The sequence below is a fragment of the Hydra vulgaris genome, chromosome 03 (genome assembly GCF_038396675.1).
Source record: "Hydra vulgaris chromosome 03, alternate assembly HydraT2T_AEP".
NCBI lineage: Eukaryota > Metazoa > Cnidaria > Hydrozoa > Anthoathecata > Hydridae > Hydra > Hydra vulgaris.
The window spans coordinates 43736809-43762337 of record NC_088922.1 but is presented as its reverse complement, the minus strand read 5'-3'; the positions used below and the strand labels follow the sequence as shown (position 1 = coordinate 43762337).

Below are 25529 nucleotides of genomic sequence, written 5' to 3'. Positions count from 1 at the left end.
CATTGTTATGCTCAAGCATTTGAGTACTTGGCATAGAGAGTCTACGCTTTGGGTTAAGTTTAGCAACTTTCCTGGCTTTCTTTATTGCTTTTTCTTCCTCTTTTTGCTTGAAGCACTCAATCACATTTTATTTCGGTAATACATTTTCCGCCAAGTTTTGACATGTTGCACTGCTTTGATTTCTTAACATGCAATTGATTTCTTGCTTGAAAACACTGCTTCAACTCTATCTCGATACTGTTTTTGCAACGCTCAACACATGCTTGATACCTATCAAAACTTGAAGCTGGTGTAGTTGAGAAAGATGGTGATTGGTGAGTAGTTGAAGTAGGGTGATGCGGCGGCTGTTGAAGATGATGAAGTTGTGTCTGAGCAAGATGGTGTAGGTGCTGCGGAGGCTGCTAAAATTGATGAAGGTGGATTAAAAGTTTGTGTGATTGCTAATGCCTAGTGATTTATGTTATTTTTATTAAGTGGAAATAAGCCAGTGTACTGGAAACCAGCGATTGCATGCAAGCGTGTAAAACATTTACCACTCGCGTACAGCAGTTTGAGCAACGGTGGAAAATTTTGTTTATCTAAATTCTTACATTTTGAGTCTTTGTAATACTTTGTAAACATTTCTTTCCATGCTTGTTTGACATGACAATAGAGACCTCAATTCAATGGTTGTAGAATATGTGAATAATTCTCTGGTAGACAAATCAAGATTATATTGTATTTTTTGCACAGCAATACCGCTTCCAAAGTTATGCGATTTGTATGCCCATATAAAACTAAAATATGGATACCACCAATTGGCTCAGTTTCGGGTATAAATATTTATTTCAGCCATTCAATACATCCAACCTGATTTTGAAATTGAATACTTGGTGCCAACTGGACCACCTCTTGCCCACTGAGGACGAAAGTTTCTTTGTATATCACAAATGGTGATGCAAAATGCCCATCAGCGTTGCAGCAATTATTTACAGTATAATAAATTTTTTCATTGTTGCCAGTAAGTTAAATGCACATCTTGTCCCTTTCCGACACACTGCAGTTGCTCTGCCTTGATCACCCGAATAACCTGTTTCATCGCAATTCCAAATATGCAACCCAGAAGTTATATCTGTTGATGTTGCTAGGCGACGATTCAAAATAACGATTAATTATTTCTAGCGTGCAAGAACCAGCTCTTTTAAATGCTAAGTTATCCGCTTTTCTTGTTGAAATTTCTTATGACCATCTCTTCATAAAGACATAAAACCAGTCTTTACCAGGCTTGCCATTTTTGAAAAAGTGCAATTGATCTTCGCGTTTAAGGTAACCACATACAAATTTTAGGATTTCAATTGAGGTAAACCATAACCCCAGTCACCAAGTAATTAGAACGCAAGCACCATAAATCTTTCTGTTTCATTTGAGAGTACCGTTGTTGTACCTGAGCCATGGAAGCCTTTGTTGTTGATTTTTGCGATCTTTGAGCGTTGAGACTGGAACGCCATGTTTGAATGCAGCTTTTCTCGTTGATGTTTTTTTTTCTTGCAAATCAGTTAATGTGACTAGTATATCTTCTTTCTTGTATGCTTTTGTTCTTTTAGTTGACATGTTAAAGTGAGTGAGTTAAATTGAATTGAATGAGTGATGATTGTATCGAGAAATAATATAATAGCTGGTTTTTAATGAGCAAGAGATGATTATATGAACAAATAACATTATAGTTCATTTTTAATTAAACCGGATTAACACTAAGTTAATTAGATAAAGATAGGTCTTAGTCACTTGCGAAAAACTAAACTAAAGAATTAATCGATTGTGCGGTTTTATCAGAAAAAAGAGTTTTTTTTACTTTTTTTGATTTTTGATTTAACTTTTTGTTCTAGCTGCATAAAATTATACTATCAGAGTTAAGTTTCCAACAAGATAGTGCTAAAATTATTTTTACATCAGTTTCGATTCAAGCGCTATTTTGTTTGCAACGATACAAAATATATAAAAAAGTTTGACTCCCCGTTAAAGTTGTATATAAAAAAAAAATAATGGAGTTGAATGGGCATATAATTTTATCAATTCGAATAGAGGAGATGGTTCTGTATTTGAATCTATTTTTATTTTTTTCATAGCCATATCTGTTTAGTTTTTATTTGATAATTTCGATCAGTGTGCAAAATAATATGGTGTGTGGTTTTACCCGGTTTTACTCTATTGCTTGTTAGCAAAAAAAACAACAACTAGAGAACATGTAATTAGTATTTAGATATTCACAATGGAAAATAAATATAAATGGTAAACATATTCGTGGTTTTTTTGGGTTTTTTTTTTTGTTTAGTCAAGTTTATTTCGCCTTTTAAAAATATATAAAGCGTTCAAAATATTTAAGAAATTAAATGGCTAAAGCAAGCAGAAGGCATAAATTATTTTTATATGTTTAAGTTTTTATATATATTTTATATATATTTTTATATGTTTAACATTTATAAAATCACAAATCCGTGCCATGTAAAGAATTTACAAAATGACAATTATAAAAATCCAAGAAACAAAAAAAATAATAATAATCCAAGAAACAAAAAAAATAATAATAAATAAAAAAAATAAACTAAGAAAAAAAAATTAACTAAGAGTAACAAAAAAAAAAAAAAAATTTCACCTATTGACTATTTTAAATATCGAAGTGTTTTCAATTTAAAAAAATATGGAAGTGTTTTAAATTTAAAAAAATATGGAAGTAATTTAAATTTAAAAAAATATGGAAGTGTTTTCAATTTAAAAAAATATGGAAGTGTTTTAAATTTAAAAAAATATGGAAGTGTTTTAAATTTAAAAAAATATGGAAGTGTTTTAAATTTAAAAAAATATGGAAGTGTTTTAAATTTTAAAAAATATGGAAGTGTTTTAAATTTAAAAAAATATGGAAGTGTTTTAAATTTAAAATAATATGGAAGTGTTTTAAATTTAAAAAAATATGGAAGTGTTTTAAATTTAAAAAAATATGGAAGTGTTTTAAATAGTGTAAATGTAAAATAATTTAAATAAAGATTCTGATTATTTGGACAAATCAATGTAGGGTAGAATGGGGCGAGCCTACCTATTTTTACTAAATATTGCAGATGACATAAACGGTGCGTCTGATTTGCATTAGTTTTTTCACCATTGGAAAGATATTTCAATCTACAAAAATTAGTTTAGAAAAAATTAAAAAAAAAAACAAATGGAAAAGAAATAATTTTTGAATTGTTTAAAAAAAAATTGCCTAAAGTTTATCAAGCTTCTCAACTTCCCCAACAGGGTAAGTTGAGCAACAGTGTAGGGCAAATTGAGCAATCGACCAATAAATGAATATGCATGACATGAAACTTGGATAAATCTATTATATATGGATAATTTTTTATACACTTTAATGACTTAAGTAACAGAAGAAAACTAATTCAAATTGTGAGGAAATATCATAAAATGTAAAAATATTATATTATAAATTATCTTAAACCTTGAAGCTCGATAATAAATGTTAGTAGTCTTAAATATATATATATATATATATATATATATATATATATATATATATATATATATATATATATATATATATATATATATATATATATATATATATATATAAATATATATATATATATATATATTTTTTTTTTTTTTTTTTTTGTAACGCAAAGTTATTTCTTATTAAACTTGTTACTTTGTTTTTGATAGTTTTTGATAGTTCAGTTTTATTTATTTTTTTCAAAGCTGCTTAACTTACCGCTGCTAAACAAGGTGAAACATTAGTTAAGTTTTAAACAGAACAGTAACACGAGGAAAAAACAGCTGATTGAAATTGTGCGATATATTGATAAAATATCAACACCATTTTATCCTTAACCCATATTCATTAGACGTTTTGTCATGCGATGCATAGTTTTTGAGATATTTTAATTGCCCAACTTGCCCTCTATGACTAACTTGCCCCTATCATTAACTAGCCCCTTTCTAGCCTAAAATAAAAAAACAAAAAAACTTGGAGTTTATTTCAAGAATAAATATCTTAAAGGAAAGTGGTTGAATTGAAAACATTGAAACATTGTATAAACATTGATAGCGATGATTTAAAAAAACCGATACTAGAATAGATGTTTAAATAATTATTAATACAAAATGTAATATAGGCTGAATATTGTTGAAGTTGCACCTCCTTTACCTGATTACTAGCATTAATAACGCAACTATTTTAATGTCACGAAAGATGGGTTTAATTGAAACGCTATAAAAAACAACTTCTTATTAAAGCAGGTCCCAACCATCAATTAGGAATAGGCTATTGACTGAATGGCACTACCATAAATTAAATCACATTTATTTAAAACGCATAAAAAATGAAAAATAAAATAAAATATAATAAAATCACATCAAGTGGCGGATTTGGATGAACAAAGTATGGGTTTAAGTCTATTTTAAAAATCATTTTAAAATAGACCCAAGCGACTGTAATAACTTTATTTAAAAATATGTTCTTAGTACCGACACTTTTGATGTTATTCAAACACTGGTATTTGTGACGTTATTCCGATAATAAAAGTTTTGACATTATTCCGGCGAATCTAAAATAGTTTATTTTTATAAACAGCTATTGTTAGAAATTTTATATTTTATTAGGATTAGTTTGTTATTAAGCTTTTTTTTTCAGTGGCTAGCATTTTTGTTTAATGTTCATCATTTCAAATATTTAATCTGTGCTTGATGAACGGTAAAAGTTCAAAGGTTTTTGAAAAAAATATTTTTGAACAACCGTGACACAAAAAAAAACCGTGTCTGTTTTTTTAATAATTATTTTTCTTTAAAATAAGTTTAACGTTAAGAAAATGGTCGCGGATTTTGTTTACACACAGAGTTCCAATATCAAACGGCTGTTCCTTCGACATAAAAGTGCTGAATTCTAACGCATGCACGTAGATCATTTACTGTAGGGATGTCCAACCTTTTAACTCTAAGGGCCATTATTTTTTTCTGACACTATCAATAGGACCAAAAGTATAAATTTCCGTAAATTTAATTATTTAAACTAGAGGCTTATTATTTAAATTTAAACAAACTGTTATAAAAAATTTATTTAATGTAAAACTTGACATTGTTTTTTTCTTCTTCTTTTTTAACATTAACTTTCAACGGCTGCATTTAAACTTGATGATGAAATTCAAAGAGTATCAGTAAGATGCTCGTTTTTTATTTTTTTGCTTTGTTTTAATGTGCTTCATTTTTGAGACAAAATAGTTTTACACATTTTTTATCAAGTTTCCAGTAGAAAAAGGTTTACTACTCTTTGAATTATTTTCTGCGACCTAAAAACTTGTTTTGGTTGCATTGTATGAACTAAATAATTTAACTTTCATCGTTGACTGTTGTCTAAAAAAAATTCAGCAAGTTTTTTCTTTTCAATACGAAATTGATCTTTAAAATTGTCATAACTTGTAACATTGTTTTTTAATATGTGGGCCACCACTACGGATATTGAGGGCCACTTTGTGGCCTGTGCGTCTTGCGTTGGACAACCCTGATTTGTTGGACAATTCTTTGTAAACAAAAGTATTACTTATGTAAATTATACATATGCGGGCTATTCTTATGTGAATAATACATATGTGGGCTATACTTCCAACATTTTAAAAATTTTCAAAGCATAAACAATTTGTTATTCTTCAAACTTTCAGACATTTTAAACAGGTTTTAAACTAATGGTTAAAACATGCCGCTAACTGCTGACATCTGATCTTGACTGCTTGACATTAGACCTTAATTTTACACGTACTTGTTAACGTATTGTATTGTACTACGTACGTCGTATGCATATTAAAGAACAGATTTGTGACATAGCAAATTAAGAATTGCAACAGGCGTTGGAAGAGCAAAATGGAATTGGTAAGGCAAAAACATTTTTCAGGATTTATTTTCTAAAACAAGAAAAACCTTTCTGGAAGCGTTTTTTTCTTTCAGGATACATTTGCTAAAATAAGAAAAACTTGGAAGCGTCTAAAAAAGTCAGTGACTCGTTAACTATATTTTTTTTGAACACAGCTAAATAAAAATCAAATAATTATCAAATAAAAAACCATTTTATACTAATAACCTTAGTCTAAATCTGTTTTTGACTCAAAAAGATGCAGGCTTGTCACGCAAACTAAAAAAAAAATTTCAAACCCTGCATAACCTTTGCACACATCTCTCTGATACTATAGAAGATAATGAATAAATGAACCAATAAGATAATTATTTTTTGTCTTTTTCTGATAGAATTCTTTTTTCAGTATAAATTTTTGTTAAAAAAAATTTATCCATTTTTTATTTTTCCTAAAAACCCAAGACATCTTAATAAGGATAAATTATTACTATTAACATTTAATTATTATTATTATTATTATTTAATTATTACAATTTTAATGTTTTTTACTTTTTTAATGTTATTAGTTTACTAATAATACTTATTATTATTACTTTATGTTTATATATATATATATATATATATATATATATATATATATAAAAAATATATATATATATATATATATATATATATATATATATATATATATATATATATATATATATATATATATATTGTATTCTCAGAGTTTAAAAAAAGTAGATTTTTTTACTTAAATGTATTGTTCTGGTCTTAATAAACACTGAACTTATTTTGGCTGAAAAATCACAAGCAAACGCGCGCTTACACATACATTTAAACTTAAAAGCACACACACATACACACTCACTCAGTCACATACACACAAACACACATATGTATAAATTTTTAAATCTTACTTTAACTTGACTCACTAGATGATGCTGAAGTAAGCTCGATAAAACTTATATGAATTTGCTCAATTTAGTATTGTTTTATTTTACTGTTCAAGTTACATCACTTTTATGTAATATGAGAAATTGTTACATATTTAAATCACTTAGTTAAATAACGGGACTTGATTGCACCATTGGATTAAGATTCATTCAAATTTTTATGCAGACCACACAATAATTTTGATTTTAAAGTGTTACGAATGCAATATACCTTTTAGCTGTATAAATTTGACGTCATTTTTTTTTTTTTTTTTTTGATTTTATGAGTTACGTTAACGTAACAAAGGTTTATTCAGTTTCACTCTAAAATGTTAAAAATAAAATGCTAGGTATATATACCTAGCATTTTATTCTTAAACTTCTAGGAGTGGAACTGAATAAACCTTTGTTAAGTTGACGTAACTCATGGATATATAACTGATAAACTTAACTGGATATATATCCAATAATCGTAATATTTTTAATTTATGCATATTGTCGTATTAACCATATTATAATTAACTTTACAACTTTTGTTTATTTTCCATAAATGGGTGGCTCGCGTGAATTCGTGGTTGTCACACTCAAAAATCTAATTAATAAATGTTCTTTGACAATATTTTAAGAATTTCGCAAATAAACATCATTTTTCTAGATCTTTTTGATAAATCCAAAATTTCTTAATAACTTATTATAGAGTCGCACTTGGTTTTTAGAAATACCAACAGGCTATTTATTCATTTAGTAACTATCTATAATTAAAGAAAATTTAATTCAAGTCAAAGTAATTCTTGTTCTTTACAGACATGTTTTAGGAATATTCTCAATTCTTCCTTTTAAAGTTCTATATTTAGGTGTCATGTTTTTAAACTACAAAACTCTCTGAGAAGATGTTCGAAAGTAATTCAAAATTTTAGCATTATCAGGTGGATTTGATTATAAGTTGAAATAAAAATACAATCAAAGCAAACACAAACTTGTAATGATGTTTTTTCAGTAAAACTTTAAAACAAAATGAGTGAATAAATTAAGCTTTATATTGGGTCACAATAATCTAATCGACAAAAAAATTTCTTTATCTGACCAAGTTTTCTATTAGCTCTTGCTACAATTGTGTTGATATGTCTTTCATACATTGAAGTTTTGGTTTTGACGCGATCGGACATTTAATCGTTTTGGTTTTTTATAAAAACTTAGTTATAATATATATGTTAACTTAGTTAAAATATACATATACAATATACAAATATACATATATACATATACAAAAATAAATATACAAAACTTAGTTAAAATATACATATGACAAAATATACCACCTTGCAAATAAAAGACATATTAAATACAAAGTTTTTAAGTTTCCAAGAAGAAAATGAAAAATGAAAAAAAGAAACCGAGAAACTAAAAAAATCGGTAAAGTTTGATAGTGAGAAATACGATACAATTCTTAAAGAGCTATCCAAATTAAAAACGAAGCCTAACTCAACATGGCTAAACAGAACGAAAAAAGAAAAAAATAAAGAAAAGATAGCTGGAGAAATTTTAATAAGGATAAAAATAATGATTTTGTGACTATTGAGGGAAATTCAATAAAAATACATGAAAAATTTAATATCGAATGCGATAGTTCCAACGGATATGAAGATTTAAATGGCAACACCAATTTAAAAAATTGCAATACTATTATTAAAAAATTGCATATTAAAAGTTAATGAGCTTAACTTAGAAGTTAAGCAATGTTTAGTCAAACTGCATAATGAAAACAACGATTTAAAGAAATTAGTATCTAAGCACAATGAGTTGGTAAGTGAATTAATCTCAAATTTAAAATCAGCAAAATCACCTTTTAAATCAAGTCTTATTTATAAACAAATATTTAATAACGACAGCGCTTCTTTAGATTTTGATCTGATACTATTAAAAAAACTAGAAGAAGTCTATTTTTTTAAGAAAAGAGAACAACATTAAACCTGATATTATTAAATCACTCACGAATGGTTCACTGAACCATGACGAAACCGATTTTGCTTACAAGGTTACAAAAAATAATTTTTGCACTATATGCTCTTACAGGAAACAAAAATCAGATAATTCATTTTTGCTACGTAATAGTAAAAGTAATAATGAAGAAAACATAATCGATACCATTAACTTATGCTCGGAGTATGCTATTATCGTCTCCACAAACAGGATGTTCTAAAGATTCATATATAAACAGTAAGAAATTACCAAACATAATCCTTTAAATCGACGATTATATATAATAAATCTTGCAAATTACAACAAAAATCCATCAATTAGTGATAATCAATCAGAAAATAATAAACAAAATAATAAAAAAAATAATATCAGTATTGTCGAGGCTCCTTTGCCTTGTCTTAATAATAATTACAACGAAAATAATAATTAAGATTTAGCCTTCGTTACCCAAACTTTATCAAAAATTGGCCTAAACGTTAACTCGATTATGAAAATACACGGCTATCCAAAATCAAATTCTAACTTTAACCAATCTTCCTTATCAGCTTTTCTGTCAGTTGAACTAAAAACAAAAGAAGATTATCATTTAGCTATCAGAAACTCTCGTATCTTACAAAGTGATAATATCAAATCAAATCGTATCTTACAAAGTGATAATATCGATCAAACAAAATTTAACAAATTATATAAAGAAAAGAAAAGATTGAATGTTCCGAAGTTCCGAAGCTAAAAAAAGCATTTACACCGATTGGCATCAATCCATTGCAGCAACTAAATATCATTGCTCCTAATAATACCAGGTCAAACCCAAATCTCGATTATTTTTCAGGAAAATATGAATATTTAATAGTGGGACAATGGGCAATTTTAATGATGAGATAAAAAATGAATTTATGGAAGAGTTTTGTATTATGTATAAACTAATTCCTCTTATAAAAGTACCAACCTGTTTGTGATAATAGCTGATCGTTATAAAACTTTATTGTTACGTTTATAAAATTCTTGTCATAATATTATTAAAGTTAATTGATGTAATTTATTAGTCATAAGCTATTTTTGTATATAATTACGCCCTCGAAAATTTTTATTTCTGTATAAAAGTTGTAAATTTAATAAAAAGAATTTAATAAAAAGAATTTAACAAAAAGAGTCAAAAAATAAAAGTAAAACAAAGTTATCGTAATAACAAGCTATTTCGGCAGTATGGCATCTATGGAGAAAATGATTGGAAAATTTGATGGATCTAGAGATGTTGTAGTGTAGCTGAAAAAGATCAAACTGGTGGGAGAGCTGCAAAATATGGGCGATCTTTCATTGATCATTCCGCTGTTTCTTAAAGGCAGTGTGTTCGCATTATATGAGCAACTTGGGGAGAGCCAAAAAACTGGGTTGCCGGGTGAAATTTCAAAGCAGCTACGAGCACGAGTGAAAATATTTGGGATCAGTTTACAGGATGCATTAAACCATGCACGAGTACTCATGACGAAAAAAACAAAAGGAGTGTATGTTTCAACAACAATCTCTGGTTTCTATAAACATGTTAAAAAACCATCCGCTATTGATTTTAACTGCTACAAGTGTGGCAAGCCAGGACATGTTGCCCGAATCTGTTTTTCGAAGAAACAAATTGGTAATGATGGAATAAAATGCTTTAGATGTGGAGAATCTGGACACATTGCAAGATTTTGTTCGTTGCATCAGGGAAACTTAAATGGGGAATCGCGAGCGCCAGCTGTTTCCCTAAACAACTAACGTCGCTTCCAATATGCACTGTGCAAGTGAACACCTTTGCTGGAAAAGCACTGGTTGACAGCGGATGTACTCGAACCATTATTTCAAACAACATGGCTCAGAAAGCCGGTGTTCGTATCAGAAGAAATGAACTAATGGTGTTGGCTGTTAATGGAGAATTTATGAAAACGGAGGGAGAAGCTATAGTAACATTGATTATTGAAAAAAGTATAAAAGGGATTGTCCCGTTAATGGCTGTTGAGCAGGAAAATAAAGGAAAGATACGACCTGTTCTGGATTTTCGCGAATTGAATTAGTATGTTAATTCACATAATGTCTCAAGTGACGCATGTGATGGAAAAGTTAGAAAATGGAGAACTGTTGGTAACAAATTTGCAACGCTTGATCTTAGATGCGCCTATATGCAAATACATATCGATCCGAGTTTGTGGGAGCTTCAGAAGGTAGTCTACAAAGAAGAAAAATACTATCTTACACGTCTTGGTTTTGGGTTAAATTCTGCCCCAAAAATAATGTCTTCAGTCTTAGGCAGTGTGTTGAATCTCAATGCAGGTATTAGTGAAGCAACTGACCACTACATTGACGACATAATTGTTAATTTGGAAAAGACATCAGTTGAAAAGGTCGAAAATCATTTAGCGTGTTATGGATTGGTAACAAAAGAGCCGGTGCAATGTGATACTGCACGAGTTTTGGGTTTGCAACTGTTTAGAAATGAAAGAAAGGAGCTTTGTTGGAAACGTGGAAACATCATTCCAAAGTCACAAGATATCAAAACTTAAAAAGTAACACGACGGAAACTTTTTTCAATATGTGGACACTTATTAGGTCACCATCCTGTTGGAGGGTGGCTCAGAATTGCCTGCAGTTTTATAAAACGTCATAGTCAAGGAAATACTTGGGATGATCTAATCGGAGATCAAGCTTAGTCATGGTTAATCGAAAAATTGCGTCGATTAGAAGTTTGTGATTCTGTGAGAGGGAAATGGAATGCTAAAGGGATTCAAAATGGAGCAACATTGTGGTGTGATGCTAGCAGCATGGCAATAGGGGTTGCTATAGAATACGATGGCGTAATAATTGAGGATGCAGCCTGGCTTCGAAGTATAAATAATGTTATGCATATTAATATTGCTGAATTAGATGCTGTGGTGTGTGGGATAAACCTAGCTGCTAAGTGGGATATAAAGAATTTGTCAGTGTTCACTTATTCAGTAACCGTTCATGGATGGCTAAGTATGCTGACTGAAAGTCATAGGATTCAATCAAATGCATTATCAGAAATGCTTATTAAAAGAAGACTTTCTCTATTGCAAGACCTAATAAAAGAATATAACATAAACATCACGTTAAAATTGGTTCCGTCCAAAAACAAAGCTGACGTGTTGACAAGAGTTCCAAAGACTTGGTTAAATGAGCTTTCACGAAGAAGTACTAAAGAGCTATGTGGAGTAAGTATTGCTGAAGAAAGTCGTAATTGTCACTCAAAGCATCATTTTGGCGTTAATCGGACAATGTTTACAGTGCAACGAAGACTTCCGCACGTATTAAGAAAAGATGTTGAAGAATGTGTTCGCAAATGTTGTCAATGTAGTTCAATTGATCCAGCGCCAATAAAATGGGAAAATGGAGTGCTAGATGTACCAGACACATGGTATCGAATTGCTTGTGATGTGACTCACTATTAAGGCTCCCCATATTTAACAACGATTGACTGTGGACCAAGTCGGTTTGCAATTTGGAAAAAGTTGCCTCGCAAAGATACCAAAAAATGTAGTTAGTCAATTGGAATCCGTATTTAGGGAGCATGGCCCACCGCAAGAACTGTTAATGGATAATGGAGCGGTGTTTAAATCTAGTGAATTTTCAAATATATGTGAAAAATGGTGTGTAAAAAAGAAGTATAGATGTGCATATAGACCATCAGGAAATGGGATTGTGGAGCGTAACCACCGCACAGTAAAACGAACAGCTGCGAGGGTACAAATATGTCCGTTAGTAGCGGTATTTTTGTACAAAGCAACACCAACGGTGGGAACAAACGAGGAATCTGCACCTGCTTCTCAAAAAAATAAGTACGTTTGGCGTTTACCAATTCAAGAGGAGAAAAACACTGAAACTCAGAAAAGATCACGACAAGTTATGAAAACTTATAGAATTGGAGAAAAAGTTTATGTTCACCCCGCTGATGCAAAGTGCACTTCAGTTTGGAAAATTGGTACTGTAACTAACATACTCACAAACACAAATATTGAAATTGATGGTGTACCAAGACACGTGCGAGCGGTAAGAACAGCTCCTGCCTCAAATTCTTCAAACGCTTCAAGTAAAATTGTTATCAGTGAAGAGGTTGACAGTGATGAAAGTGATTTAGAAGATTTAGACATTTTTGCTGCACGAGAGGAAGGAACTGAAGAAACAGTTGTTGACGCTGAGGAGGAAGCTGACGGCAGAGAAATCGTTGATAATTTATTACTAGCGATCAGACGATCAACCAGAGAAAAGAAAAAGCCGACATATTTAAATGACTATGTTACTTAAGAACTTCAGTTCTTGGGGTGATGTGATAATAGCTGATTGTTATAAAACTTTATTGTTACGTTTATAAAATTCTTGTCATAATATTATTAAAATTAATTGATGTAATTTTTCTACTTTTGTATATAATTACGCCCTCGAGAATTTTTGAAAACGTGGTGATTTAATTCAGTTCTATAAATTTTTTCATCATATTAAAGATATCTTATGGCACGATCCGCCTAAATTTTGTGAATCCTTATTGTTGTCTGGATCAGCTGCTAATACAAGATGTAATCAGTTTAAACACATTATATACACTTAACAGGTCAAAAGTCAAATTCGAAAACATTTCTTCACAAACCGAATTGTAAAGACATGGAATATTTTGCAACAGTCACCTATTGAAGCATTAACGGTGAACAATTTGAAGAGCAAAATAGATCATATATCTAGTATAGTGTCGACTACTAGCTAAACTTCTAGAAACAACATAAATAACTATTATTTGTTGTTTATATTGTTAATTATAAAATTATTATTGTTAAAGGCTGTCACAGATTTAACATGGCGTTAAGTCTCAACCGCAATAACTATAATTATTATTGTTATTATTATTATTATTATTATTATTATTGTTATTATTGTTATTATTATTATTGTTATTATTATTATTATTATTATTACTATTGTTCATTGACCTCATCCTAACAAATACTCCAAAAATATTTCTTTCAATCGAATGCAATTGAAATAGGTTTCTCCGACTTTAATAAACTCGTAATCTCGGTCTTGAGATGTAATTTTCCTAAGCAAAAACGAAGAATAACTGCATACAGATGCTTTAAAAACTATAATAACGAAAATTTTTTTGGATATAAAGATACAGTAATAGTCACTTTAAAAAAGCATACAGCACAAAAAAAAAGGTATGTACGAAAAAACCAAGCAAAATTTATGACCTAAGAATTGAACAAAGCTATAATGAATCGGTCCAGACTACTAAACCGTTATCGTTTGGATAAAACGGAGTCTAGTAAAAAAGCATACAACCGTCAAAAAATTACTGTGTAGGACTCCTAAGAAATACTAAAAAGTTATTTTTTGAAAATCTTTAAACTAAAAATGTTACCAACAATAAAACCTTTTGGAAAACACTGAAACCATCTTTTAAGGAGAACTCAATCATTCCATTAAAACAATTTTTTCATTTTAATGAAAAAATTGTTTTAATGGAAAATGATTCTATAATATCAGATGATAAACTTGTGACCGATATTTTTAATGCATATTATAAAAACACTATGATGAGTTGTGCATCAAGCCGATCCCTGAAACTAACGAAACACTTTTCCATGACCTCATAGAAAATTCAATCTTTAAATACAAATCACATCCAAGTATAATTGCGATTAAGAATTTAAGAAGAAGTTCCTTTTTCTTTCCAAGATACAACCGTCAAAAAGGTATCTAACCACATTTCTCGACTAAATAAATCTAAAGGACAACAAAAGGGCGATATACCAACTAGAATAATCAAAGATAACATTATTATTTTTTTCTAATTTTATATGTAAAGATTATAACTACGCTATTTCAGACAATATTTTTCCAGACCTATTAATAAACGCTGATATTACTCCAATACACAAAAAAGGCTCCAAAGCAGATAAACGCAACTATAGGCCAATCAGTATTCTATCCTCCCTATCTAAGATATATGAAAGATGTATAAGGATATGGCTAGCTTATTTGAAACAGTTTTATCTAGACATCAATACGGTTTTCGTAAAGGTTATAGTGCTCAACAATGTTTGATTGCAATGACCGAAAAATGGAGAAAAGCCTTAGATCACAATGGATGCTTGGCGAGTTACTTGCTGATCTCTCTAAAGCTTTTGATTGCATATCCCATGTGTTACTAATCGCCAAACTAGATGCCTATGGTTTTAGTCGAAACAGTTTAATGTTTATGTCTTCCTACCTAATGAATAAAAATTAAAGAGTAATAATAAATGATGAATTCAACTGTTACACTGATATGCTATACGGAGTTCCACCAAGTTTGGTTCTCGGACCTCTATTATATAACATTTTTATATGTGATTATTTTTTTTTACTTTCTGACATTGAAGTAGCTGGATACGCAAATGACAAACCCTATACTGCACAAGAAAAGACATTAATTCTGTAACTACCAACCTCCAAAAAGCCGCAAACCAAATGTTAATATGGTTTAAAAATAATGGAATGAAGGCAAATCCTGAAAAATATCACCTTATTATTAGCAAACATAGTAACCTTGAAGGTACTATTTATAATTTAACAATTAAAACATCCGAAAATGTCAAATTACTCGGAATAAAACTCAACAACAAACTTTCCTTCGAAGAGCATGTGAACACTTTATGCAAATATCCCAGCAGAAAAGTAAACGCACTTTCAAGAATCGCATCATATATGTCTTTCAAACAACGTAAACTTATTCTTTCTGCATTTATAACTTCAAACTTCTCATACTGCCCACTTCTAAGGATGCTTCACAGTAAGAAACGAAATAATCGCATAAATTGAATCCATGAGAGAGCTCTAAAAATTATCTACAGAGACTTTGAATCTTCATTTGAAACTCTCTTACTAAACAGCGGTACTTTAACTATACATCAAAAAAACTTGCATTGTTTAGTCACTGAGATTTTCAAAGTAAAATTACAAATTGCACCTATATCTATGAATGAAGTTTTTAAGTTTCTCGAATCAAATCTAAGATATAAAAAGCCAAACTCCACCAATATTCGTACAACAAAATATGGATTGGAATCTCTATCTTACCTAGGACCAAAAATTTGGAAACTAATCTCGAATGATTATTAAACATCTTCATCTTTGAAGGAATTTTAATTTAAAATAAAAAACTAGATTCCTAAGCAATGCTCATGCAAATTATGCATAGTTTTTATTAAAGATGTTGGATACATTAATAAGCTAAAGTAAAATGAAATTTTTATATTTTTGTTAGTTTATGCCACTCTATTTGGCCTTTTTTTTTAATTTTTTTATTGTTGTTAATGTATTTATTGGTTATCTTTTAATTTATATTTATAACTATATTTATTTTTGAAGAATAAGTGTCAGTTGACTTAAATTACCCAATTATAGAGCTATCAATGTATCAACCATATGTGTCAATTATAAAGAAATTACAAATAAAAATAAATAAGTAATAAATAAATAAATTCCTATTTGGCATCATTTAATATCAAAATAGCAAAATCTCTCTTTAAAATTTTGGTGAATTATTTCAAGTTTATTGCAAATAAAATATTTGCAGTTCAACTTTCTTTTTCCGATATGCATTGTTTTACGTTTTTCTTTATTGAAGTTGACTCGTCATTTCCAGTTGACTCCATTCTAACTAGCTTACATAAGTCTTGTTGTGACGTGTGACTGCCTTCGACTGTTTTAATGACTGAAATAACTTTTGCGTCGTCTGCATGTAATTTGTCATGATTATTTATCTCACATATTAAATTATTTACATAGATTATAAATAAAAGATGTCCTATAACTAATCCTTGTGGTACTCCACTTATCACTTTTTTCCATTTAGAGCTGATTGCCCCAAGAACTACTCTTTGAATTCGTTCGCTTAGAAAACTTTTAAACCAAAATTTTAAAAATTCTTGAATTTCATACGATTTTAGTTTTAATAACAATTTTTTATGTGCAACTGAGTGAAAAGCTTTAGCAAAGTCTAGAAAAGCTATATCTATTACTAAATTGTCCTCAAATGCTAGGGCTATTATGTCTAATGTTTCAAGTAAATTTGTGAAACATACTTTTGGATGATACAAAACCATGTCGAGAGTCTGAGGCAAAACTGTTCTTAATCAAGTGGTTCATTAGTGTGTCTTATTATGCTTTCCACCAACTTGCGCACTATCGATGTGAGCAATACCGGTCTATAATTTGTTACTTTTAGTTTATCTCTATTTTTAAACAGAAGGGTAATATTTGCACATAAAAATGTCACTCGAGAATGAGCGATCAAAAATAATTGATAATTGATAGATATATTTCGCCTCAAGTTCTTGATCTCTGAATTTTGCATTTCTACACTTTATTCATTAAACTTTTGCTTGCTTCATTATCAAAATTTTCAACATGAGTATAATAGGGATAATGTTACCAAATTTTAGGTGTTTTTATTAACAAAAATCTAAATTGGAATAAACGTATCGCCTATTTAGATAGTAAAATATCTAAAAGTATCGGAATAATATACCGATCACTCCATTTATTGAAAAAGTCACTACTCAAACAAATCTACTATAGCTTTGTTCAAAGTTATTTTTATAATACAGCATGGGGTAGTACCTATAAAAGCAAACTAGAACCTCTCTATCGTAAACAGAAGCATGCTATACGAGTAAATTGTTCACTGCTAGCTTTTTATATAAACTCTTATTATTCAATATAGTTAAATATATTTTTCAAACATTGCGTTAGCAATAAACGTGGTAATATTAAAAAAAAGTAACGGTATGTGTTTGTATAATTGTTATCTTACATTTTAATACAATTATAATGTAACAATGTAACGTAAAAATTTTGGAAATATTTTTATTTTTCTATATGTATACATACATACAAGTTCTTCGAGCTTTATTCATTACAAAGTTCATTATTTGTACACGAAAATTAATAAATTAATCAAAAGTATTAAAAAAAGTTGATTTCCTTCTGGACAAAACAAGTGCAACTCGACAAAATGTTGACCAAGCTGTATTTCGCTACCAATATTTCGTGGCGAATTCTTTGTTGTCGATCACAGCGTTGCATCTTTGATGCATAGATTCGATCAGGTGATCAATGAAACTTTGTGGAATCGCTGCCCAGGCCTTTTGGATTTGTTCAAACAGTTGATCCTTATTACGAACACCTTCACGATTAATTCTGCGGTTGAATATCTCCCACAGGTTCTCGATAGGGTTGAGATCCGGAGATTGAGGCGGCCAATCCATCACCGATAGGTAGTTGTCTTGAAACCACTGCTTGACTACTTTTGCAGTGTGTTTCGGATCGTTGTTTTGCTGAAAAACCCATTTTATTGGCATATTCCATTCAGCATGAGGTAGCATAACATCTTTCAGAAAATTTTTATACATGAAACGGTCCATTATTCCATCGTTTCGATGTATTGGACCTAGATCGTTAGCAGAAAAATACCCCCAGACCATTACATTGCCTCCACCATTCTATACGGTCTTGTGGCAGTAACGTAAATCGAGGCGTTTTCCGGCCGGTCGACGTACACGGTAAATGCCATCGCTCCCAATGATGTTGAACTTCGATTCATCACTGAACAGGACAGTTCGCCATTTCTGATACAGGCAGCTCTAATTGCTTTTGTATCTCGATTGATGATATCCAGGGATCCTTCTTGACGGATCTGACGATCATAGAATCCTCTCTAGAATGGTGGATTGCGGTCATCCACCTTTGTTATCTGCTGCCAACTTCCCCGTAGAACGATATTTGGAACATAGTCTTGATACGGTCCATTTTTTCACGCGATATTTATCACAAATACTTTTTTGTGACATTCCACTTACGTAATCGTCAATAATTTTCTTTCTTAGTTCCAATCCAAGACTGTCGGGAGCCATTTTTGCACTTGAAGTCATAAAAATAATAAAAATAAATAATCACGCTTCTCAAGGCTTACCGTGTTACATTTACCTTGTGATGATACAATAATGCTCTGTGGAACACAACGTCTTGGTTGTTTGTGGACTGTATTGATGTAATGAAACACTTGTTGTATTTCACTTCTTGTATTGATGTTCTTCGATAAAAAAAACTTTGATAAACTGTCTTGATAATACTGACTGATTGACTTCCATATACTGACTGAATTACATGTCGATTTACATGTCTCTTATATAGTAAAATGAACCTGTGTGAACCTGTTCTAGAAGATTCTAGATGTTTCTTTTCAATGCCAAAAATTTTCAAAATAGATGTTTCTTTTCAAATTCCTTTAATTATTAAAAAACTTCCGTGACGTTGACACGGACCAGACTTAAGAAAATGAAACAAACCAAAAAAGTTGCACTTGTTTTGTCCGCTGCAAAATGGCACTTGTCAACGAAATTCTGCCTGTGTGCTGTCACCTGTCAGCTGATTGCTAATGTCATGGCATGCTATGACTCCAGACTCCTGAAATGTTTGCAGTGGTAGTATAGTTCGTTTTGTTTTTAAGACATGTAAAATTAGGAACACTTTTTAGCATTGTTCGATGTTGGTTGCAAATGTTTTGTCCAATACTGTATATATATATATATATATATATATATATATATATATATATATATATATATATATATATATATATATATATATATATATATATATATATATATGTATGACAATGTAAAGCAGTTCCTAATGATAAGACCTTTTGGTCTTCTGCAAGTTTCCCGCGTTCTTCTTACAGTTCGTATTACAGAAGTTTGTTTATTATTATGTTTGTGATTTTTTATATTTGTATGCATATTTAATCTTAACGAATCTTTATTATGCAATCACGAAAATGCATACTATGGAACAAAAATAAATTAAAAATAAAAATAAAAAAATTAATTATAAAACATTCGGTGGCTGACACTGCATGTTTAAAGATAGCGTTTAAAAAAGTCGTTTTTGAGTTGGTGTTAAATATATTTTTATAGTTTTACCAGAATCAAGGTTTAATATATTAGTTAATTTATTATTAAACTAAACAAAAATTTAAACAATTTAATATAGTAATACTTTATAAAATAAAAAAATCATTTATTAAAGAATATTCATCTATACTATCAATCCTTTAAGTAAAAAAAGAAACAAACCCTAATACTAATGTTATACAAACTCTAAGTAGTGAACAAGCAGATTATCCTACAACTTGAAATTAATTGATTACAAGAAGCAAGAAAGTATAAGATAAATAAACAAATGAAAAGAGAAACCAAAAAAAAAAAAGTAAAAATCTATTGGAAAACAAAGGTCAGATGATATTTTAATTTTTTTTTTGTTTATGGTAGCCGCAGTGCCGCCTATTGATACCCGCATAGCCGCAGTGCCGTAATAAGGGGGCTGATAACCCCAGACTCTTCAAAATAAATAGGTTCTCCGACCTGTGACGTTTTTTATAGAGAAAACATATAACTTTCCTTTTTGTATATTTCTCAGTTTTTTTATAACCAATTTTTTGGGAGCTTGGGAGGCAATGCAAATAAATTAATAAAACTGTAGTATTCTATTTAAGTTTCATTTTACTTTCCTTACCGCATAAAATTTGATCATTAATCACTTGTATATTTTGAGTTATTTAACATTTCGAGTCAGTGCTGGATTACCCATTGGGCCCGACTAGGCCCGACTAGGCCGACCCCCCATTGGGGGCTCCATATATTTAGGGGCCCCCAAAAATTTAAAAAAAAAATTATGTTTTTTATTTTATCTTTAGCATTGTTAAAAAATTGTTCTGTATTGTCTAATATTTTTCTTAGTTCATATTTTTAGCTGCACGCGAAAAGATGATCGTGATTTAACAGACATTTAACTACATTTAAGTTTTAGCGGTTGTGAGCTAAAACTTTTATTCAGTTTAAATCATGAAAAATAAGTTCTCTAAAGAAGGTAAGGGTTAGTTTCATTTCTCATGGGGCAATTTTATTAAAGATAGCGAAAGTTTTTTGCAAGAATGGCTCATTTATTCCCCAACAACTGGTTGTGTGTACTGTTTCCTTTGTAAACTTTTTGTGTCTAAAGAAAAATCAAACAAACTCACTAGCGATGGATTTAATGATTAGAAAAATATTTTTCAAACACATTAACATGAAAATGGATCTCTTCACAGAGAATATAACTACTGGAAAGAAGTATTGAAACGTCTCATACCAGTCGTTATAACATTATCCGAACAAGGTTTACCTTTTCGGGGGACATACGAGCATTTTGGTGTTTCAGGTAATGGGAATTATTTGGGTTTGCTAGAACTTGTGGCTCAGTTTGACCCATTTTTTAAAAATCACATTGCAACGTATCCGGATAAAGGTAAAGGAAATCCATCTTACTAATCAAAAACAATACGCGAAGAGTTAATTAATATATTGGAAGAAAAAGTGCACACGTTGTATAAGAGATTTTAAAAATAATCTCACATTGTATAAGAGATTTTAGTGGCTCGCTAGTTTAGTTTTTCAGTCGATTCAACTCCAGACATTGCTCACATTGACCAACTCCAGACATTGCTCACATTGACCAACTGAGTATAGTTATTCGATACATTTTGCTTAAGTATGGAAAGCCAGTCGAACAATTTTTAATATTTTTAATTGTGTAAAGTCACGTCAGTGCGATAATTGCAGAAAAGGTTTTTAAATTTTTAGGCGAGACTTGTCATGCGGTATCTATACCGTGTGCTATGCATTCGTTGAACTTAGTTGGACAAATATCTGTACAATGCTGCTTGTTTGCAGTTAATTTTTTTTACCTATTGTATACATACTTTTCAAATTCGACGCATCGTTCGGATGTCTTAAAACAACACATTAGGAACAAAAAAGTACTCAAATCATTATCAAAAACGCGTTGAGAGGCTCACACGAAGTTCACCGAAGCAGTTTTCAATTTTTTTAAAACAATGTTGACAGCATTGAATAAGATTGCTGAAGATCCCTCTCAAAAAAGTGAAACCAAGCACGAAGCTGAATGTATTACAAATAAAATGAACTTTTGAATTTGTCTTCATGCTCGTATTGTGAGCAATATTTTAATTAGTTTTCGTTCGACAAGCAAAGCTATTCAGTCAGAACAAATTGCTCTCAACACTTGCGCTTTGATGTTCTCATCGTTAAAAAGTAAACAAAATTTTGATGAATTTGAAAACAAAGCAAAATTGATCTTGCCAGCTATTGATTATGCGAATGTTACAACGCGAATTTGCCTAAAAAGAAGAACTTCTAAAGAACTTCATGCCCGTATGTGCTATTACCAGCTCGAGATAACTTTTATACCAACCGATTAATAGTAATTACTGATAGGATTAAGAGAGAAATTAATTAGCAAAGCAAAGTTTACTTAGAGGTTGCGGAGTTGTTTTCCTTTGTGGCTTACTTTGAACTTTCGGAAAATGGCTATCGACAGAAGTTTGTTAATTTGGTTGATTTTTATTCTAACGACTTGAAGCAATATCACAGCCACTTCAAATTAAATTTGCATCAAAACTCATTCTCTTATTCAAAACTTTACGAAACTTTGGTTCATGACAACTTTGGATCCGTTTTTCCGAACGTCGAAATTGCTCTTCGCATTTTTTTTAATTTGAAAACGAATTAAAAATGAGCAAAGAATTACCACACTTCAGGAGAGATTAGATATGCTGAGCTTAATGTCTATCAAATCAGACATTCTTCGCAAGATTAATTTTAATGTAATGAACGATTATATCGATAAAAGATTCAGAAAAATATATATATATTTAAAGGCATATTGTATAACAATGCCGTTTTCGTAAAGTGTGATATCCTTTATAAGTTGTTTTTGCATATGTCCTAATTATAAAGTAAAGAGAGATATATAAAATATATTTAAAAAAAAATGTAGTAATTTTTTATATTTATGAAGAAAAGGCGTATGCGAATAGGTAAATATTTACATTAATGAATGTACGTGCTTTATTATTATTTAATTACTCAATAATCTTACAAAAATAACTTTTTTTTGAAAAAATGAAGCCCCCAAAAAACTTAGTGTCTAGGGCCCCAGTTTTCCTTAATCCGGCACTGTTTTGAGTTGCATTTAATTGCAACAGAGTTAAAACAAAGTTTGCAAAAGAAAAAGCATTAATATTGCATTTAGCATAGAAAATGTAAAAATACGCAAAACACTTGAAGAAAACGATAACAATCAATACATCGTCATGTGTAAAAACCTTGATCAATTTTTCAGACCAAGAAAGAATATTATGTGTGAACGTTACATTTTTACAAGCACAAAATAAAATGAAGAAGAAAATACTGTTTTGTCACTCGGTTATGAAAACAAACTGAATATTTTCTTTTTTCGCTAAGCTAGTAAAGGATCAATTCCTATAAGCACTCCATAAATCTACAACAAAAACTTCTCAAAGTTTAAGTTTCTTAAACTTTAGTATGTGGCCTCTATATGTAACATAGCCAGAGGAGGATAGCCTCCGGCTATCCTCCTCTGACTAAAAAAAAACAGTTTAGAAAATGAGTTAAAGGAACCGCTGGAGATATAGTTCAAAATAGAGAGGACAATCTTATAAAACAAATTCCATAAATAAAATGGCTGAAAATGTTATAATAAAAAGGAAGGAAGAAGGTGCTTCCTGTAGTAGTGTTACACTATGCCAGTAAATATAATCGCCAAGACATTGCGAAAAACATCAAATCTGATTTAACAAGCCGGACTTTCTAACAACTCATTGAGATGGAAAAATTATTGAAGGGGATGGGGAACGATTGGCAGTTTTAGTTGCAAGTGCATCAAATTATGTAGAAGGAAAATTGCTGGGCATTCCAAAAAACATGAATGGGACAGGATTAGTCCAAGCAGAGACAAGCTTTGATCTTATTAAAGACTGGGAGTTGAATAAATCTATCATCGGTATAATATTTGATACCACAGCTTCCAACTCAGGATGGAAAAATGGAGCTTCTGTCATTCTAGAAAAAAAGTTGAATTCCTGTTTGGCACAACGACAGGCCCGACCAATATAGAACTTCTAAAATTCAAGAACTCTTGGGACACAATCCCTCAAAAGAATGACAATTTTAAATTGCTGGACGTAAATGAGCTTTCGTTGAAATCCAAAAAAGAAGATATGATTAATTTTCTTAAACTGTCTCTCCAAGAACATACATTTATAAGAGATGATTATAGGGAATGCATTTATGTCACGTTGTTACTCCTTGGTGAGAAAAATGTGAAAAAGGGAGAACAATGGCTTGAGCCAGGAGCTTTCCATCACGCTAGATGGATGGCAAACATTCTATATGCAGCTAAAATGAATGCATTCAGTGAGTACTTATTTTTATGATAAAAATATGATTCAGAAACTGCATCACTTTTGCCTATTTACAAGCTTATTTTTTGTAAAAGTTTGGTTGACATATTCAAACGCCATAGATGCTCCTATCAACGACCTATAGTTTTGAAAGAACATGCAAATGTTTAAAAAAATTGACCTAGGAGTAGCAGAAGCAGCTTTGATAGCTCAAACAAAACACCTATGGTACCTAAGTGAAAAAGTTGCACCCTTTGCCCTCATTTCAGGATCTGTCCCATGAAAAAAAAGAAAATTGCTTCAACAATTCTGAAAAAAACAAACGATGAAAATATGGAAACTGGAGTGCCAGTAATGCCACAGATGAATCAGAACGTGAACGTGGGCACTCTAATTGGAAAAAATTTCAGGCTTCTTTTTTTTATTTTTTTATACATGTTTATTTTACAACTACAAAGTAATTACAAGTAACCAATCACTAATTGGCAGTAAAGATGTACAAATTTAAATCATAAATATAAAGTTCGAAATATACAAGGTAAATAAAAATATAGTTGCTTACAACTACGAGACATGAATAAAATAAATACCAATTACAACAATATAATAACGTGTAAGTAAAAATAATCCGAGAAATATATCTCTATATTACTCCAATTAAAATAAAAAATACAATGAATAAAAATAAATCTGCTGATTTTTTGGAGGAGAGTTTAAATGTTTCACTATAAATTTATTTACCACATTTCAAAATAATGTTAGTGTATAAATATGATAAAAACAAAATTTGTGTAAGATTGATAAAAAGAACTACTTACTTGTCGTCATAGGAAGCTCGCAGAAGACTTAAGTCAGTCTTGTCATCGAGTACCTATTTCTTAGACGTGTAATACACATAAAAAATCAGTTGCATACGTGGTATATATGTACGCGTTACATATATACCTTGTTATTAATATTATTTTTTTTTTTATCGATTTGTATTAAATTAAGTTACATTTATTTATTCAAATTTAAAAAATTTCTTAAAGTTGTTTAATTTGGTTATTGTAGTTTTTAGCTTTTTTTTCAGAGAGTGTTCGTTGTTTAAGTTTAATAGTGATTCGTTTCTGGAAACTAATTTGTTAAATAAATAAATAGTAATAAATTTTGATCTTTCGAAAGTAAATACTAAGTGGCTTTGACTATACCCCGATGAATGGTCAAAAAGTTATGAATTTTACTACACATCTGGGATATTAAAGGACCTAAAAGTTGTCAACGATTTAGCGGAAAGGTCAGTTAAACTAGTTACTGACTTTAATCAAAGTCTAACACGGGATGAAAACAAAAGTAATGTCTTTTCCAAGTAGTGAAACAGCATAGAGGGAACATACCAAAGTTTGATAAAGCATCA

At 30.2% G+C, this 25529-nt stretch overlaps 1 protein-coding gene across 4 annotated transcripts in view; it reads right to left on the bottom strand.

The window, feature by feature from the left end:
- LOC100212479 (uncharacterized) overlaps nt 1-7049 on the bottom strand; it is a 46753-nt gene extending 39704 nt beyond the window's left edge. Inside the window, exons 1-2 of one of the 4 annotated variants that reach the window (XM_065793333.1) lie at nt 6790-7045; nt 3071-3153 (exon numbers count right to left, since the gene is read on the bottom strand). The gene's annotated coding sequence lies outside the window, so the exon portion shown is untranslated. Of the gene's footprint in view, nt 1-3070; nt 3154-6789 lie in introns of all 4 variants that reach the window. The other 3 variants (XM_065793331.1, XM_065793332.1, XM_065793330.1) reach the window with 3 other exon arrangements.
- Between the last annotated feature and the right edge of the window lie 18480 nt (nt 7050-25529).